A 7,772-nucleotide genomic window follows, 5' to 3' on the forward strand; every position below is an offset into this window, starting at 1 on the left:
GATTTTAACATGAAAATTAGTAAAAATTACGGGATTTTGAAAGAAAACCTATAAATGATATTTTTGGGTTTAGACCACGAAATTGGACATGAAATTAGAAATAAATTATATATTTGAGTTTGTGGTGCTATGGGTAATATTTATCTTTGAGAATTTTTGGAATCTTAGTGCGTGGGCCCGGAGGTTGACTTTTCGTGTGGAGTTGGGAATTATTTCTAATTGTTAAATTACGAGGTTTTGAGTATATTTTGATTGGTTTGCACGTCATTTTTGCTAGCTTTGGATCGTTTGGTATTAGTTTGAGGTGGTAGAGAGGCATTAGAGCCAATTCTCGGATTTCAAAGCGAGATAAGTCTCATGTCTACCTTGTAAGAAGGAATTTCACGTAGGTTCTATATTTGTTATGTGCTAATGTGTTATGGGAGCTATGTACATATGAGATGACGAGTGTCCGTACGTATACTAAATTCTTGATCATATCCGGGTAGACTTAGACTCAAACCATATTTTAACTGTATTACGTGAGCTATCCTTGTTGCATCCTATTTTGCACAAGACAAAACAAACTACAACTTATAGTACTTTACAAGGTTATTTAGAATTTAGAGTCGCCACCTAGTATTTAAGGTATACTAAGACACCTATACTACACTATGTAATGCACATTTAATTATGGTCTGTGAAACCGTTGAGATTCTAGATAAGTGTTCAAGTTATCTTAAGGGGAAGGTGTTAGGCATCTCTTAAGATCCACAAAAATGTAATTCCTGTGGACTCCGTCAAATAAGGAAGGGAAGGTTCAAAAGAATGATTAACTACGTCACAAGGGATTTCTATCAAAGAATAGTCAATACAATTGTCACGTAGTGAATAAATATTCAAAGCATGACCATTTTATTTTTTTTTATATAATACTTTTTATTAGATGAAGTTAACGTACATCCAAGGGGTGTATAGCACCCTTCACCTACAGGATTGGAATAGGCTCCAACCATAAATGATTGTAGGATGTCAAAATTAAGCTCTCAAAAATAGGTGTACAAGGGGGATATATATAATCATCCCATCCCTATATCAGAATAATTTGCTATTTAAGGGATATCAAAAGAGTAACTCCGATCAGTGTTTCTGTCCAAATAAAAAATATTTTTTTATATGTCTTCTTCTAAAAGAGGGAACTTGAAGTCTGTCCATATTATATTCACCCCTGGCTTTAAGTAGTCAAAAGATTCGATTGTAATTTTTATAGCTTGAACTGTGTCACGGATGTTCCATGGAGGCTTAGCCTTATCAGTGATCCAGTTTATGAGAAATAGAGAATCACTTTCCACCTCAAGGTTTTTAATTCCATTACTGCTGCACCAATTGATCCATATCAAAAGTGCCATAGCTTCAGCTTTGTTATTGGATTCATCTCCAAAACCCTTGGCATATGTAATCAACATTTTTCCATCGGCATCTTTAATGATTCCACCACCTCCGCTTGGGCCAGGATTACCTCTTGAGCTTCCATCTGAGTTTAACTTAACAAAATCTTGCAAAGGTGAGGTGCATTTGACAATGATAACAGAGAATTAAAATTTTGCAAAATGTAAAACATCACAAAATTATTTCCATTGCATGAAAGGGGGGAATTTTAGGGAATTGTCTGTGAGAAATCCAAATTAATTGTTGAGAGGAAAGAAAAATTATACTATGATAATTCATTCTCTTGTTTTTAAACCTGTTCTTACATCTCGCTTTCCAGATCTGCCAAATAATGATGGATGGCATGACTTGTAAAGCTAGTTTAATCACAGGGTTGTGGCTTTTCATGGTCCACCATCTAACAATCATCTGTCTAATATTAGCAGCATCAAATCTAACTCCCATTATGTTACAGAAATAATATCAGATCTTCTTGCTAATATGACTATGAATAAAAAAATGTTCTTCAGTTTTCTGCTCCAGGCTGGAACAACATGAGCACATGGAGGGAAGGTGAATTCCAAATCTGATGATATTAACATCAACAACAACTTTGTTCCTAAGAAGCCTCCATAGGAAGAAAAAAATTTTCAAAGGTTCATGATTGTGCCATGTCATCCTGTTAACTAGTGAGTTGCCATGATATTCCCTAATATTATTCCAGGCAGAGTTACAAGTAAATCTTTCATCTGTCGAGGTAGTCTATATAGGTTGATCCATTGGATCAGAAGAGTTAATCTTAACTCTCTGAATATGGTGAACAATATCTGGAGGAAGACATTGTTCTAGTTTACAAATGTTCCAAGTCTGCCCATTCATATATGAGGCCACCTTAATATTAATAGAGGTAGATGCATTTCCATATTGAGACAATTGGCCTTTTCCTGACCAATTATCCCATCAAAAACTACTATTACTGGCATGAATCCTCCACATAATAAGATGGTCAATTTTCCCTCTAATGTTCATCATTCTTCTCCAAGTGTGAGATTGAGTGTAGCTAAACTTTCTTTCCATAGGATGAATCCTCCTACAATATTTGGCCTTTAAAAAATCTGTTCACAGAGAAGTATTAGATCTGAAGATCCACCACAGTTTAGATGCAAAAGTATCTGCAATTTCATGTAAATGTCTTATACAAATTCCCTCTTCTTTGGTAGGAATACATAAATATTTCCATGAAGTCCAATGGTGTTTCTGTTTCCCCTCCATATTCCCCCAAAGAAAGTTAGCACACTCTTTTTATTTGAGTTAAAATAGTCTTGGGAGGTTGGCAGATTGATAACAGATGAGTAGGAATAGAAGTCAAAACATGCTTAATCAAAATAATTTTACCTCTAACAGATAGTAGAGTGTTATTCCATGAGCTTACCCTCTGGATAATCTTTGTAGCAATATTTGAAAAGTATTGAATTTTCTTTCTTCCAACAAAAATGGGGCATCCTAAATATGTAATAGGAAAATCTTTCTTTTGTAAATCAAGGCAGTTGGCTAAATAGATTTCCTTTTCTGAGACATGGAGTCATCCACCAAGAAATAACTTTTTTTATCTGTTGATCAATTGTCTAGAATTTTTTTCATAAATAGTAAGAGTGGCCATAATGAGTTGAAGTGTATAAGTCTTTCCGGAGCAGAAGATAATTAGATCATCAGCATATGATAAGTGATTTATTTTGGGACCCTCCCTCTGCATGAAGAAGCCATTGTATTTGGGATTCTGGTACAAAGTGTTCTATAGCCTCGAGAGAACCTCAGCAGCAATTATAAAAAGATATGGTGAGACAGGATCTCCTTGTTTGACACCTCTGTAGGATTTTAAAAAGCCATGTCATTTTTCATTTATGATCACTGTGTACCATATATTGGAAAGGAGATTCCATATGATATGTATCCATTTCTCAGTGAACCCCATTTTTCTCATGACCGCACATAAGAATTGCCAAGAAAGTCGGTCATAAGCTTTGTTCATATCTCATTTGATGATTACGTTTCAACCTTTATTGTATTTCTTAATATCATGGATGATCTTTTGAGCTAGAAGAACACTTTCATTGTTAGATCTTCCTTTGATGAAGCCACTTTGGTTATGAGATATGATTTTAGGAATAAGTTTTTCAAGTCTCTCATTCAAAACTTTGAAAATAATCTTTTGGGAGACATTACTAAGGCTGATTGGTCGAAATTCAGAGAATGATTGAGGTGCATCAACCTTTTGTATTAGAATCAAACATGTGGTAGTAAAGAATTTAGGCAATTGCTCACCATTAAAAATAGTCTTGACCATATACAAGATATCTTGCCCAACTATGTCCCAAGCTTTCTGAAAAAAACAACCAGTGAATCCATCAGGGCCACGAGAGTTATTAGGTTCAATATCAAATACAACCTTCTTTACTTCTTCTATAGTAGGTTCAATCAATAATATATAGTTGTCTTCAACTGTGATCGTAATAGGCATGCAGTCCAAGGTATGCATGTACATCATAATACTGTCTTTGCTAAAATATTTTTGATAGTAGTCAATTGCCGCAGATGCAATCAAATCTTCATTTTCCAACCACTGATCATCAACCATAATTATGTTGATTTGCAGGAATTTTCTTCTATCTCGTACAATATTGTGGAAGTACTTGGTATTCTCATCCCCTTCCAATTGCCATTTCAAGTGAGCCTTTTATCTCCGGAAGGCATCCACCATTTTATGATGAGTCACTGCTTCTGCTTTAGCCTTGTTCAGACTCATTCTGTCCTCCGAATTCCCAGAGTGCATATATTGTTCCTCATAAAAGTTCACCATATCTTCCATTTGGTTGGCCTTGACGAAAATATCACCAATCTTAGCTTTAGACCAATCATTGTGAGCCTTGCTAGTCTTCTTCATTTTCTGGTGGACTCTCCAAAATATATTTTTATTAATGTTCTCTTCCCACTTCTCCTTGACAATATCATAAAACTCTGCTTGTTTCACCAAAAAGTTCAAAAATTTAAAATATTTGATATAATTCTTCTCCTCGGTGAAGAGCCTAATAAGTAAAGGACAACGGTCAGAACTGAGTATGGCCAGCTGCTGAATAGTAGTGCTGCAAAAGTGTTCATCCCATTCTTTATTTGCCAATATTCTGTCAAGTCTTTTCCATATAGTATCCAAGTTAACAAGTTATGTCCCTGGAGTATCCAATGGATGCAGTATTTAGTGATACCTTCGTATTCAATCTTTTGTTCATGGCCCTGGAGTGGATTAGTAGCATTTTTAGACCCAATAAAGACATAATTTAGTCCAGGCTTGGATAAATCAATCTCAACACAGACTTTGATCATACTTGGTCTAGTCTTTCCATTAGTAGCAACGTCCATATACATCGGGGTTCTAACTGGGCTCAAAATTTATTTTATATAGTGCCAGGTATGTAAGTAAAAAGGAAGTTTTGGCAGAAGAATCCAAACCAGAGCAAGAGGACTATCTTCTTCAGGAGTGAAGTCCAGTGACCATCTGCTAAGCCACATCGGTTGGCCCTCCACCTCAATAATATGTCGACAATATATCGTATTAAAATCCTCTTCGTTGTAGACATCTATGAATACATTTTTGTTATCATAGACCCCTATTTTAACAGATCCTTTGAGAGGGACAGTTTCTTTGACTGTAACTCGAATTTTCTCAATTTGGGGTCGAATTTTTAGAAATCTGCCGATGATTGTGTATTTGAATTCATCAGCCATAACACCATAGTAATCTTCAATATCAAAAATAACTGTCAACATCCCATTATGAGTAGTGATTGTAGCCACCACCGATTCTCGTGGATGTCCTGAATTCGATGAAGATGATCTAGCAATGGCTTTCAGATATGAATTATTCGAGGGAATAGTCATGGGGGGATTCTTCGTCATATCTTTGGGGTCAGGGGGATATTCTCGACGCGCCGGAATAGGGTCGGCCGTCGACTCAATAGGATGGTGCGTGGGTTGCAATTAGTGGGGAAAAGTTAGTGTTGGTGGAATAAGCATGCATAACCATTTCATTTATGGTAAAATATATACAACAAGATTTGCAAAGCAAAGTAATAAATAAAAATCTTTTTGGGATTTAATTGAAAGAATTGGGTATAGAATAGAGTATAAAGGTAACTTCGACTTACAATTAAAGCCAAATAATTTGACTATACAAGGTTAGTCTTTATTCAATACAAGTAATAACAGGATAAAGAATTATCTTTGAATAACTATCAATCAACTTAAAAGAAATGACCAAATAAAGTAAGAGGAGTTGTCATAGATAGGGAAGCATAGAAAAGAAATTATCCACATAAATCTTACATGTGTCAGTTGAGTAATTAAATCAAACAAGGAATGTATATCCACAGTTGAAATGTTCTAAAAGATTTTGAATAAACTTGAAGAAATTAATTTAGGAATAAAGTTAAATAATTGCTACAATGAGTTGTATTAAATATATAAGAAAAAGTGTGAAAAAATGAATAAATAATGGAGTAAATTACCTTCAAAAATGAGTAAGGGTTTTGTAATTGATTTAAATACTTAACTTAATGTATAACGAATAAAAGGTAAAAAGGTTTGTCAAGATGTACAAGTATAAAGGAATATTAATTTTTATGACAAAAGAAAATTAAGACCATAATAGAAAGACCTTAGAGCTTGTTTTAAAAGAATTGAATAAACCAATAAATACTAATAAAATACATATACAGACAATCAGACAAATATATAAAAAGGTTAAGAATATTATAAACCATGTACGAAAATAGTCTATGAGACAATAACTCATGGAGAATTTTGCCAACTATCGGGTTAAGCCCAAATAGATGTAGCAATTAAATTAATCCTAAATATGGTAGACTCAATTATGATTTTTATAAGTTATGTCTGCTTGAAGTGAAATAGTCAAAGAATAATACATAAGTAGATTGGTCCTAGTATAATTAAAGAAAAGGTTATTTATTTTTGGGAAAAAAGATTGCAACTCTTTTTTTAATTATTATGTATGTATCTAATTCAATTAATTACATGAACATCTATCATAATTAACCAAACAAGTTGTGAAATATACTCAACATCCTAAATATGTATATATAAGCTTAACGAGTTGGGGCAGAGTGACCGGGCCAGAGCGACCGTGACTTTGGGTACTGCATGCGTATCGAGGTTGAGCAAGTCGTGGGAGCTATGCATAAGATGAGTAGGGGCAGAGAGATCGGGCCAGACGAGATTCCGGTGGAATTTTGAAAGTGTGTGGTGAGAACATGTTTAGAGTGGTTAACTAGGTTGTTTAATGTTATTTTTAAGGCGAAGAGGATGCCGGATGAGTGAAGGTGGAGTACGGTGGTTCCATTGTATAAGAACAAAGGTGATATCCAGAGTTGAAATAATTATAGGGGTATCAAATTACTGAGTCATACCATGAAAGTGCGGGAGAGGGTGAGGATGACAGTGTCTGTATCCGACAGCCAGTTTGGGTTCATGCCGGGTCATTCGACTACAGAAGCTATACACCTTGTTAGAAGGTTGGTGGAACTATACAGAGAGAGGAAGAAGGATCTATACATGGTGTTTATTGACCTAGAGAAAGCGTATGACAAGGTTCCTAGAGAAGTTCTCTGGAGATGCCTAGAGGCAAAAGGTGTGTCAGTTCCCTACATTATGGCGATTAAGGACATGTATGATGGGGCTAAGACTCAGGTTAAGACAGTAGGAGGAGACTCTGAGCATTTTCCGGTTGTAATGGGGTTACACCAAGGTTCTGCGCTCAGTTTGTTCTTATTCGCCCTGGTAATGGACGCGTTAACACACCATATTCAAGGGGATGTGCCATGGTGCATGCTATTCGCCGATGACATAGTTCTGATTGATGAGTCACGAGCCGGTGTTAACGAGAGGCTAGAGGTGTAGAGACAAGCTCTTGAGTCTAAGGGTTTCAAGCTGAGCAGGACGAAGATGGAATACCTGGAGTGTATGTTCAACGCTGAGCCAGGGGAAGTGGGCATGGATGTGAGGCTTAATTCGCAGGTCATCCCGAGTAGAGGCAGCTTCAAGTACCTTGGTTCGGTTATCCAGGGGGGAGGGGAGATCGACGAGAATGTCACACACCGGATTGGGGTAGGATGAATGAAGTAGAGGTTAGCATCTAGAGTCCTGTGTGACAAGAGAGTTCCACCGATACTCAAAGGTAAGTTCTATAAAGCGGTGGTTAGACCGGCCATGATGTATGGGGCTGAGTGTTGGCCCGTTAAGAACTCACATATCCAGAAGATGAAAGTAGCAAAAATGAGGATGTTGCGGTGGATGTG

General features: G+C 36.1%; 1 long non-coding RNA gene across 1 annotated transcript; it reads left to right on the forward strand.

The window, feature by feature from the left end:
• Nucleotides 1-961: 961 nt before the first annotated feature.
• Nucleotides 962-4,075, forward strand: LOC142168740 (uncharacterized). Its single transcript, XR_012698684.1, has 2 exons — nt 962-1,543; nt 1,938-4,075. It is a non-coding gene; the product is annotated as an uncharacterized LOC142168740 (long non-coding RNA).
• The last annotated feature ends 3,697 nt before the right edge of the window (nt 4,076-7,772 follow it).

The sequence above is a fragment of the Nicotiana tabacum genome, chromosome 14 (genome assembly GCF_000715075.1).
Source record: "Nicotiana tabacum cultivar K326 chromosome 14, ASM71507v2, whole genome shotgun sequence".
In the NCBI taxonomy this organism is placed as follows: Eukaryota; Viridiplantae; Streptophyta; class Magnoliopsida; order Solanales; family Solanaceae; genus Nicotiana; species Nicotiana tabacum.